This window comes from Crinia signifera, chromosome 8 (genome assembly GCF_055691185.1).
Source record: "Crinia signifera chromosome 8, ASM5569118v1, whole genome shotgun sequence".
Classification (NCBI taxonomy): Eukaryota; Metazoa; Chordata; class Amphibia; order Anura; family Myobatrachidae; genus Crinia; species Crinia signifera.
The window spans coordinates 167,224,459-167,237,471 of NC_139224.1; the positions used below are offsets into that span (position 1 = coordinate 167,224,459).

The 13,013-nt window shown below is 47.3% G+C and overlaps 1 protein-coding gene across 1 annotated transcript in view; it reads left to right on the forward strand.

The window, feature by feature from the left end:
* The first annotated feature begins 3,305 nt into the window (after window positions 1–3,305).
* LEPR (leptin receptor) overlaps window positions 3,306–13,013 on the forward strand; it is a 101,403-nt gene continuing 91,695 nt past the window's right edge. The window contains exon 1 of the mRNA XM_083157699.1: window positions 3,306–3,333. The gene's annotated coding sequence lies outside the window, so the exon portion shown is untranslated. The remainder of the gene's footprint in view (window positions 3,334–13,013) is intronic.

A 13,013-nucleotide genomic window follows, 5' to 3' on the forward strand; every position in this document is an offset into this window, starting at 1 on the left:
AGTACTTCTGCTCAGAGAACATTTTAATGTGCCTATTTACAGGTAATGAGGCTGAGAAACAATAATGGATGTAAGGAAAATATACGTACCACAAATACAGAAGTTCATCACATTCCTTCTGATCCAGTTTGTCGCGTTAGCATAAACATGTATAATAACCCCGCCTCGTTCTATCTTTTCAATTTATTCTACGCAGTTTGCCTACACTCCATAATGACAATGCAATGTATGCCTACCGCCATTCTGGCTGTGGCATGCGGGAGGGTGTGGCCAGGTAGGTATAAAACTGTAGCCAATAAAAACAGAGCACTCTCAGGACCAGCCAATCATTGTCATAACTTGAATAACCTGTAGCCAATCAGGGCATTAGAACATCCTCAGGGATAATTAAAAGTAAACTCAGATCATTAGACTTGCTCATGCACGTTGTGTTTATATGTGTGTGTAAACTTATATATGAAGGATTACGTAAAAGTTTAACAGATTCAGGATATATATGACGCGTATGAACATTGAAAATGTCAATCAAAGCATTAGAATATATACTGGATCATACCAACCAAGTCATTCAGAGCAGAAAACCAATCTCAAGACTAGACCAACATCTAGCCAATCAGAACATTACAGCAGGCTAGAATCAGAGAAGAAAAATCTCAATGTTAAACCAACCAACCAATGGCCTGTCAGAGAATTAGACAATTCTAAGGGCTAGAACTGTCTAATCAGTCGGAGCAGTAGAGCATGGTCAGGACTAGACCAACCAATAGCCAATCCGCACACAAGACTCTTCTCAGAACTAGACCAACCAATAGTCATTCTGAGCATAGGTCCATTCTCAGAACTAGACCAACCAATAGCCAATCCGAGCTTAAGACCATTTTCAGGACTAGACCAACCAACAGCCAATCTGAGCATAAGACCATTATCAGAACTAGACCAACTAATAGCCAATCCGAGCATAAGACCATTGTCAGGACTAGACCAACCAATAGCCAATCCAAGCATAAGACCATTTTCCGGACTAGACAAAGCAAAAGCAATCTGAGCATAAGACCATTCTCAGGACTAGACCAACCAATAGCCAATCCGAGCATAAGACCATTCTCAGGACTAGACCAACCAATAGCCACTCCGAGCATAAGACCATTCTCTGTACTAGACCAACCAGTAGCCAATCCGAGCGTAAGTCCATTTTCAGGACTAGACCAACCAATAGCCAATCCGAGCATAAGACCATTCTCAGGACAAGACCAACCAATAGCAAATTCAAGCATAAGACCATTCTCAAGACTAGACCAAACAATAACCATGAGCATTAGGGCATCCTGCTAAATAGACCCATGGCCCTTGGAAAAGATGTCCGGATCCCTCCCTCATAGACATCCTTTATTTTGTGATAGGTAGACTCTATACCCCACCGGTGCCCAAGGCAGTTACCTAATGCTGCATATGGTAGAGACGTCCATGGCTAGGCCACCATGTATCCAATCAGAGCAATAGAAGACTCCCAACACAAAAGTTATAGCGATAACTACAAAAGAAACATCAAAATACACATTTAAAACAAACCTCAGCGCAAAACAAAGTTTACTCATCTATCTCCCTATTTAACCTCTCAGCGGCCCACAGAGAATTCCTTACTGCTAGCATTATTCAGGTTATCGATGAGGCGAGCGATAAAGAAATCGATCGGACCCAGGGACTTCATTCTGTTCCCACGCATCCTCGCCCCCGGTCACTAGCTTATTAGTGCAATGAGTTTTTATTGTCAGGCCTCTACCATAATTACATACTTACAGGGACATTTCACAGTCGGGGTCTGATATCGTCACCGCGGCTGTTTATCCACCACTAACATGAACCATTGACCCAGATGGTCGATAAATATTAAATTATGCTGCGCACAACACAGTACAAAGACGCCATCCTGTCTGCGCTCCCAAGTTATTTCAATTAATATTGAAAACTCATTTACGCAACGTACTCAGTGATCCGATGGGTTTACATATCACCCTATGCATTATTTCATGCTGATGGGCTGCGGAACATCTGTTGCATCTTTAGTTTTCGTTTCTTTTTTTTTTTTTTTATTGCCTGTAGATTTCAGAACGTTTTTAATTAGTAATGACTAAGTCTGATGCAATAAAATGGTAACAACGTGAGTCAAATGCCGTTTTGCTTACTCCTTTCATGAACAATTACACAGGCTCTCTGTCTGCAGGGACATGGCGGTATCAATAATATATGAACGCCGTCTCTCGCTGAATAAAATCACTGGGTTGAATTACCTCGTTTTCCTACGAATCTTCTCGCCTGACAAAATAACAAATAGTGCATCTTATTTCAGGACACCTAGCGGTAAATAATAGGATTGCTAAACCATTGGGCTTTCGGCTGCTAGTTGGTGCTAGATAGGGCTATGGTAAACGGTACCTGACCACTCATGTGGCAGCCATTTTGTGTGCAAATCCAAGACCCTACTTCCTGCTTGTAGTCAATCCGAGCATAAGACCAGTCTCAGGACTAGACCAACCAATGGCCAATCTGAGCATAAGACCAGTAACAGGACTAAACCAACCAATGGCCAATCCGAACATAAGACCAGTAACAGGACTAAACCAACCAATGGCCAATCCGAACATAAGACCAGTAACAGGACTAAACCAACCAATGGCTAATCCAAGCAAAAGACCAGTAACAGGACTAGACCAACCAATGGCCAATCCGAGTATAAGACCATTCTCAGGACTAGATCAACCAATGGCAAATCCCAGCATTAGACCATTCTCAGGACTAGATCAACCAATGGCCAATCCGAGCCGGCCCTTCATACTGGTGTCTGCATGTTATGTAAGGTAAGCAGTGTTGCAAGTAAGGGGGTACGGCGTGGTACGGAGTACCTGTAAGAAATATGTTGTAGGTACGCAGTACCACTTACCCCCTGACCCACTGTCAATTCTATTTTTATTTTAAGTCTAAATATAATGCATCCGCAGCCTGCACATCCAGCGTTATGATTGGGTCTGTATGCAGCTACTGGCTACTGCTGATTGAGCCTGTCACACTGACAGGCATCAGCGGCGCCGACACCATGAAGAGCAGGCTCCACAATTGTAAGCACAAGCTGCCCGGCTCTCCCCCAAACAAGATCTAACCCACCCCTAGTCATTCCCTGTTTATCATTCCCTGTGTCCTGATGCCATGCTACTATTGTCATTTAATCACTCCTCTAGCTTTGTGTAACCACGCCCCCTCATGAAACATGGTCACGCCCATTTTTTGTTGGAGCCTATCAGTACCACCAAGAAAAAAATTCTACTTGCACCACTGAAGGTAAGACCTTGTTCTATTGTTTTCTTGACCTGATGAAAGTGCCACACTGGACACTGAAATGTTGCCATTCATTACAGTGCTGTAAAATTAGCAATTTGAGTCATCAGGAGTATTATATATATATATATATATATATATATATATATATACATACATACATACATACATACATACACACACACACACACACACACACACACACACACACACACACACACACACACACACACACACACACACACACACACACACACACACACACACACATACACACTAGCTGAATACATGTGCGTCGCTCCGGAAATCAAGTATTTCCATGCATGTATCTATAGTTTTGAAGGACTTCCTGGTAAAATAAATTTTTAGTCTTTCCTAGTATTATGCCGCCCATACACATCAGGGAGGTGCGATGCGCGCCCCTGCACACAGCACATATACTATGTGCTGCCCATACTTTTTGAACTAGATCGCATTGCATCTAGTTCAAAGCGCACAGAATTTATCGCTCCGTGTTACGGGTGGCAATAGGTTGGAGATTAGCCGGGCTGTCAAGGGAGCTGACTCTGGAACAGGCAACATACAACTGGCCATGGAAAAAGCAGCCACTTCTTAGATCCACACCAGCCACTTTTAATCTCTGCTCCTGAGCTTTGTGACTGGTTAGGGTGTAGAACACATTTACCGGAACCTGCAGCCATTTGTACTGGAAGTGATAGGGACTGATCGGATCAGAACGAAGACCGTTTCTCCGTGGCTGACTCCTGCGAATATTGTCGCTTCAATTACGTTTGTGCAGAGTCTTCAAATGAAGCCTGGTACCATTCCATAGTGTCGGTGGATTTAATTTGCGTAAAAGCATTATTGGGTGGCTTCGACCTTGAGATAGAGTGCATGAGGTGGTATTCCGGGTGGGTTCAGAGTACGCAGAAACTCTACAGGGTGATAAATTGTGTCCTCCGCCTCCACTACGGAGTGGTCAAGCATTCAAGTCGTAAATTCAATTGCAGAGGTTTTCCAGAATACGGAAGTGTAATGGTTAGTATTACTGCCTCCAGGGCCGGTGCAGGCGGCAGGAGATGCGGCGTAGAGTAACTCCACGGCGGGGGGAAGGGGGGGGGAGAGGGAGCAGCATCTCGCTCCATGGGGGGTGGGGTGGTGATGGCCATAGCGGCTCTCCATGGGGTGGCAGCGGCAGCTCTCCATGGGGGCATGGCGGTGGCGGGAGATGTGTAGCTCCGTGGGGGTGGGGGGGGGGAGAGCAGAGAGGGAGACGTTCACCTTGATCCGGGGGCTGCTCCCAAGTAGCCACCCTCCAGTGCCGGAGCCCTAGGCAAATGCCTAAGGCTGCCTAGTGGTGGCGTTGGCCCTGACTGCCTCACAGCACTGAGGTCATGGGTTTGTCCCTAACTGTAGTTTGAATATTCTCCCCATACTTGCGTGGGTTTCCACCGGGTACTCCGGTTTCCTCCCACAATCCAAAAACATACTGGTCGGTTAATTGGCTCCCAACAAAATTAACCCTAGAATGTCTGTGTGCGTGCACATGTGATAGGGAATATAGATTGTAAGCTCCACTGGGGCAGGGATTGATGTGAGTGTACAAATGTAAATGTAAACTGTACAGCGCTGCGGAATATGTGTGCGCTATATAACCAGCTGTACTGCCCAAATTATAATCTATGATCACTTGGTATGAACCAAGTTGGTCTAAAGAGGAAAAAAAAAAACATGAAAAACTAGTGTTGAACTTTTCACTGTTGACCATGTCAATGTCAGCCTTTTCACTAGCAAGCTCCTGCGACCAGCGATAACAATGGGGCTGAAAACGGGAGCGCGCACCCGGCGATTTATCTCCGGGGCACACTCCCATCACTGGTAATATGGTCGCCTGCGATTTCAGCCCCTATCGCCCCCGTGTGTACACAGCTTTAATGTGCCTTGAGGACCGTAGCTGGAAATGCCTGCTGTAGACCATTAGTGGTCGACCTAATGAGGGTCGACTTAGACATTGTCGACCCAGGGACTGTAGAAGCTTGGTTAACCATTAGAAAAAGTACATTATAGGCCCCTTAAAATATATACTCACCCAGGAGTTCCCCAGTGGACAAATCTGACGATAGCTATAATGTTTGGAACCAATCAGCGCCAAACACCCTATAAAGATAAAATAATGGGATGGAGAATAATCTAGGCAGAGAACCCTTTTTTAAATCAGAATTGTACAATTGTTTGGCTTTCATGGGATAACTGTAATCATATAAATCATTTCTGGATGACTTCCCACCGCTTCCGATACATATACAGCTGTGATCTGAGCCCGTATACAGGACTTAGCGGCCCATTTATCAGGTATCCCATTTACAATGCGATCTGGGTGGAATGTAACAAGTGCAGGATGTTTTCGGGGATTTAGCCGCAGATAATGTTTGAGAAATGCGGCCATTAAGCTGGCCACTTTGGCTAAATGCCGCCAGCCAGGAATCCGCTAAGCATGACATATTCTGATAATTACCTTTCTGAGAAGTACATGTAGGAGAGACAAACAAAGATATTATTTCAACCCATTGAAATTGCAGCCACACATCCTTCAGTTCAGTCCTTATGGAGGCAGAGGGACGTGGGGTTGTCTGTCTCAGAGGCCCTGTTTTCAGCCTGTTGGTGCAGAGACAATACACAAGGACAGACGGAGATCAATAGAAATCAGTGAATGTGCAACACGAGCGATGAACTCAGCAACGAGAGTGAAGATCTGATCATACAATGAGGAGCTGCCGGCCCATTGTACATACAAAGCTCTATTCACTAAGGAGAATGAGTCAGGTGTATAGTGAATCGCCGCCTAGTTCTCAGACTGCGTGATTCACTCCTGATTCCTTTACAGCCAGCAATAACTAAATCACAGACAGTTAGGACTTGTTGCGCCAGCCTTTATTTTCTAAGCACCTACACTATGTGCAAGTTCCAGCTCATTCCAAATGTGTACGAATGAATGAGCGATTCATTGATGCTGGACGAATCTGCAGAGGTCTCGAATTAAAGAAGTTGGAATTGTTTGAAAAACATTTATTTCGCATATCTATTTTCTTTATCCGGAATGCTAAAAAGAGTGAAAAATGCAAAACAAAACATATACGTGATAAACAAGTTTTTATATCCATGATGAATCCAATAGTTGCACAACTCTTTGATTGAACCAGCAATTAAACATCCCCCTCCCCCCCCCATTGCATTTAGGGAAGCCTAATTCAGAAAATTAGGTAAGGATTTTGCACATCTATGACTTTTTTTTTGCCTTTTTTTTTAACTGAGCATAATGAGGCATTGATGACGGCAACGGGCAGTGCTCCACAAAATGGGGGCGCATCTGCTGACTTTTTTGGGGTGTGCCAAAGCCAATGGCTGCTCAATAACTATATGGGGCACAAGCCTGTTGGTGCACCGGTCCATGTACTGTACTGTAGGTGCACCAGTCCGCATACTGTGGGTGCATGTACATTTGGTGCACCGGTCCATGTACTGTACTGTACGTACACCAGTCCCCATACTGTGGGTCAGGGGCGGATTAAGGTCTGTGGGGGCCCTGGACATCAAAATTGTGGGTGCAGTGCCGGTGTGGGGGCCCCTGTCACCCCGTACTTAATCCGCCACTGCTGTGGGTGCATGTACTGTTGGTGCACCGGTCCATGTACTGTAATGTAGGTGCACCAGTCCGCATACTGTGGGTGCGTGTACTGTTGGTGCACCGGTCCATGTACTGTACTGTGGGTGCACCAGTCCACATACTGTGGGTGTATGTACTGTTGGTGCACCGGTCCATGTACTGTACTGTAGGTGCGCCAGTCCGCATACTGTGGGTGCGTGTACTGTTGGTGCACCGGTCCATGTACTGTACTGTGGGTGCACCAGTCCACATACTGTGGGTGTATGTACTGTTGGTGCACCGGTCCATGTACTGAACTGTAGGTGCACCAGTCCGCATACTGTGGGTGCGTGTACTGTTGGTGCACCGGTCCATGTACTGTACTGTAGGTGCACCAGTCCGCATACTGTGGGTGCATGTACTGTTGGTGCACCGGTCCATGTACTGTACTGTAGGTGCACCGGTCTGCATACTGTGGGTGCATGTACTGTTGGTGCACCGGTCCATGTACTGTACTGTGGGTGCACCAGTCCACATACTGTGGGTGCATGTACTGTTGGTGCACCGGTCCATGTACTGTGGGTACATCAGACCGCATACTGTGGGTGCATGTACTGTCGGTGTACCGATCCATATACTGTACTGTAGGTCCACCAGTCTGCATACTGTGGGTGCGTGTACTGTTGGTGCACCGGTCCATGTACTGTACTGTAGGTGCACCAGTCTGCATACTGTGGGTGCGTGTACTGTTGGTGCACCGGTCCATGTACTGTACTGTGGGTGCATGTACTGTTGGTGCACCGGTCCATGTACTGTGGGTACATCAGACCGCATACTGTGGGTGCATGTACTGTCGGTGTACCGATCCATATACTGTACTGTAGGTGCACCAGTCTGCATACTGTGGGTGCATGTACTGTTGGTGCACCGGTCCATGTACTGTACTGTAGGTGCACCAGTCTGCATACTGTGGGTGCGTGTACTGTTGGTGCACCGGTCCATGTACTGTACTGTAGGTGGACCAGTCTGCATACTGTGGGTGCATGTACTGTTGGTGCACCGGTCCATGTACTGTACTGTAGGTGCACCAGTCTGCATACTGTGGGTGCGTGTACTGTTGGTGCACCGGTCCATGTACTGTACTGTAGGTGCACCAGTCTGCATACTGTGGGTGTGTGTACTGTTGGTGCACCGGTCCATGTACTGTACTGTAGGTGCACCAGTCTGCATACTGTGGGTGCGTGTACTGTTGGTGCACCCGTCTGCATACTGTGGATGCGTGTACTGTTGGTGCACCGGTCCATGTACTGTACTGTTGGTGCACCAGACCGCATACTGTAGGTGCGTGTACTGTTGGTGCACCGGTCCATGTACTGTACTGCGGGTACACCAGACCGCATCCTGTGGGTGCATGGACTGTTGGTGCAACGGTCCATGTACTGTACTGTACTGTTGGTGCACTGGTCCATGTACTGTACTGTTGGTGCACCGGTCCATGTACTGTACTGTACTGTTGGTGCACCGGTCCATGTACTGTACTGTTGGTGCACCGGTCCATGTACTGTACTGTACTGTTGGTGCACTGGTCCATGTACTGTACTGTGGGTGCACGGGCCGTTCATTTTTGTGTTTATTTCCCATATCCTAAGTCTATAGAATGATAAATAAGGAACGTGTTCCCTTATGGGTCCTTGCTGTAAGCTATCCTCATAGAAGAGAAAAGAGAACAAAGAACGGGATGAATACGAGCTGTGCGCAGTATTACTGTATGTACATGAGCTCTGAGCTCCTTAACCTGAAGGTCAAACAGAGATGTGAAACAAAGACCCCAAGACCCCAAGTGTGAGGATGAGAGCAGGAGATGGATACAGGGGAGGATGAAGAGACAAAGTGAAGGGCAAAAAATACAAGGTAGATGTATTAGCAATAGAGAGACGAAGTCTATGAATATGGAGAAAATAACCTTCTAATAACGAACGTCTCATACAGCACATCTGGCATTGCCACAAACATATATTTAACCCCTTCAGTGGTGTTTTTTTTTAAGGTAGCGCTGCCCACTGAGCGAGTTTTTTAGGAGGAGCGCTACCTAAAAAAAACCACCACGCTGTGTGTAGGGTCTGGGCAGTGCTGCTGAACACTATGTCAGCCGCTGCCCATACCTGCGCCCCAGCCCGGCATGCGGCAACCCGGCTTGTCATAAACTGGCGCGGCGCCGCAGGCTGCAGAAGCGCACTCGGGGGGGGGGGGTCTGAGTACACAGAAACCCACCCAGGAGTACAAGAATCTGACTTCAAAGCAGTGGTCCCCATCCAAGCCTGTTAATTGCCCAGTCAGATATTTCAGGTTCTGTCTGACTTAGGCCCCCATTTATCATTGATCACATTTACAATGCGATCTGGGCGGAATATTACCGCCCAGGATCGCATTGTAAAATGCGATCATTTCGGCCGAATGTATTACCTGGCAGGGACAGGGCTCCGAAAGGAGCCTGTCCCTGCGATGCCTGTTATGCGCGGTTATGCGCTGACCCCCCCCCCCCACGCGACCCCTGTGACCGCATTGCCGCTCAGGCAGTGCGATATGTAGCCATAGGTTACAATGGGCTATCGCCATATCAGAATGGCGATAGCCCAGGGCTGCAACGCCGGGCTGCCCGATGTTGATACATCGGGCAGCTTCGCATCCCCCATAGAAACCTATGGGGGATGCGGCCGGCGGCGCTGCAGGGATCGGAGATTCCTGCTGCGGTCCCCCTTAATACATCTCAGTGCTACTTAATATTTGCGGTTAACCCCCGAAAACTGATGTTTTTGGGGTTTTAACCGCAAATATTACTTGATAAACGGGGCCCTCACAGTTTTTCTGCAGGTATATCCTAAAAGCTGGGACTCTCCCCCTTTGATGGACACTAGTAGCTTGTCTCTACTCTGCCCAGAACCAGAGATATCAGCCTTCCAGCAGCTGGTTACTGCTCCAGCTACACACACCTGGTATGTAGTTTTATATACTCATTGGCAGATTGCTCTGCCTCCTGAACTCTGATCCGCTAGTCCCCAATACCATTTGGTAGGGGGGATTCTCTAGTTTTTAATTCCATTAAAAGCGAAGAAATCTATTTCTGGGAACTGTAGATATCTGCAGTCAAGCAAGCTGTCCTCCCACCAGAAAATTATGTATAATAATTAGTCCACTCCACTATACACCCGTTCTGCATATTAAACATTATGTATCAGGGCCCCTTCATTCAGCCCAATGTCCCCTTCTCCCACCATCTGTGCAGTAAAGGGGCAATTATTGGAAATTACTGATCCAGGCCCTACATGCTAAAAGGGTTGATATAATACCCCCTACCACCCGGGGGGACATCAAACCTTCCGCTCATAGCACCCCCCACCCCTACCGCTGGAGGATAGGTAGGGGCCCCAATACATTGCTATGCCCAGGGGTCTACACTGCCGTTATGTGTGTGTGTGTGTGTGTGTGTGTGTGTATATATATATATATATATATATATATATATATATTATTATTATTATTATTATTATGGTTTATCTATAATACTTTAACGGATTCAGCATATACTGGGTCACCTAATTTCCATCTCCGTGCTTTGCTCCGCCCCTCTCTGGAAACCCCCTTCTGAAAATCCTGCGTTTGCCCCTGGCAGGCTTACAGCAGAAGGGGGAAGGACAGGGTCAGGCAGAGGCGCAGCGGAGGAAAGGGAGTTGGGCAGCGTTGAAGCCAGCTGAGTTCAGGGATGAACTCAGCAGCGCTGCCCGACGCTAAACACCGGCAATCCCCAGAATTTTCCGGGCTTGCCCGGAAAATTCTGGGGATTTCCAGTGAAGGGGTTAAATCCTAATTCACTGTCCACAATGCTTCACCCTTCTCTCTTCTTATATACTGGTGTTCTCCAATCTGCCAGTGATCCCCCCAGCAATGTCCAGGACTTCTACCGTGCGGCGCCTGTACTCTGAAATGCAGTATCTCAGCCAATTCCTAAAGGTGCGTACACACGGGTTATTCTGATTCACTCGCAAAGACAATTTTACTCTCTAATGGACAAAACCATGCTGCACTGCAGGGGGGCAGATGTAACATGTGCGGAGAGAGTGAATTTGCCTTTGCGAGTGAACCAGAATAACCCCCACTGTGCGATATTATTAAAATCGCTCATTTTGGCCCTTTAAGAGCAATATTGTTCAAAATATTGGGCAGTTTGTACGCAATGAATGAGGAACCATACGCGCTTTCGCGTGTGTTGATGAGGTTTTCTGTCATCTGATAAAGGTGCATATTACTAGACTCTAGCTGGATCGTTCGAAGGTTGGCATATTGTTCAGTGTGTGTGCCAACCTTGCCTACTTTTGTTTGCTCTACACTAGACAGTAGACACTAATCTGCAGATCGTGGGCGGAGCGGATGCTGACATCACTAAGCCACGCCCCCATTGAAGCCAAATGCCATGACTCACAGCAGTTCGAGGAGGGGGCAGGGCTAAAATGACGTGAAATTACATGATTCCTGTCATTTTAGCCCTGCCCCCTCCCTGACCTGCTACAAACACCGGCATTAATATCTATACTCAAGAGCAATGCGGGGTAGTGGGCGGGAGGTCCGGGGGTCATAGGGAAATGTGGGGTACTTCCCAACCTTTCGGGAGGGGGGGGGGGGGGGGTGTGGACCCAATTTTCGGGAGCCTCACGATTATTTCGGGAGGGTAGGCGCAATATTATTTGTTCAGGACACTGGTAAGTTCAAGGGAAATTGTTCAACAATAATGTTCACTGAACTCATTGATCCTAATTCAGGCCTGTTTGCTAGGCTGCGTTCCCCTCGCATGCGGCCGAAGGGGACAGAAATAATTTGATTGAATGATTTTTCGGTAATAAAAGTAAGTATGAACTGACTTTTATTTCCAGCGGAGATTGGCGAAAATGCTGCGCGTTCCCCTAATGCCACACAGCACTGAGGTCTTGCGTTTGAGTCCCACCATGGCCCTAACTGTGTGGAGTTTGTATATTCTCCCTGTACATACATGGGTGTTTTTCCACAATGCCTAAAATCTGCTCCTGACAGAACCCTAGTGTGTATGCCTGTCCACATGGTAGGGGAAGTAGATCATAAGCTCTGCTGGTGCAGGAATTGATGTGACTGACCAGCTACCGCGCTGCAGAATACATTCGTGCTATTAGTAACTGGTAATAATAATGATAAATGACTGCGGCACAGAAAGTTACACTACACTGCTCACACATGTCATTGTGCAGAATGTGACCGATACCTTCCCTGTAACTTCCTATTACACTGGCCGGGGAAACACAGAACAGTTACACAATAACTCTTCTTAGTAACCCCAAATAACTCCCAATGGGACAGAGGAATTTCTCCCATGTTCTTGGCAGAGATCAGCAATGACTCCCTGTAGGATGAAATATTTTCCATTTAAAGCTTGAATACGTTACCTACACACAGAGGGGATCTGGAAAGCGTTATCCTTCATATCGATGGTGGGGTAATATAACATCGTTTGTGGCCTCTGCTCCCACAAGGGGGCGCCACATTACTTTTATTTAGAGAAGAATCAAAGATGATATGACAGCGGGTATAGGTCAACCTAATGCTTGTGTCAACCTTCCATTCCTGTCGACCTTAGCATTGCCAACTTATTTCAGGTGTCGACCTAAGCCCTGTCGATCTTCAGTGGTCGTTTATGGTCGACACAATGCAAGTCAACCTAAATACTGTAGGGTTGACCTTGTGACCATATCCCATTGCAGGGCCGCCACTAGAAATGTTGGGGCCTGGGATGGACCTACAGTGACCCCCCACCCCCACACATGACAGCACCCCGCCTCCCCCTACCCCATTACTTACCATCACCCACTGCGCGCATCATCCTCCGGCTCCTTCGGGGTCCACAGTCAGGTCCAGCACGCACACTGCACAGTGCAGCCTGCAGAGCACCGAGCCACTCTGTGTCTTAGGCTCGACGCTCTGCAGGCTGCACTGTATTGTGCGTGCCTGGCCGCCGGCG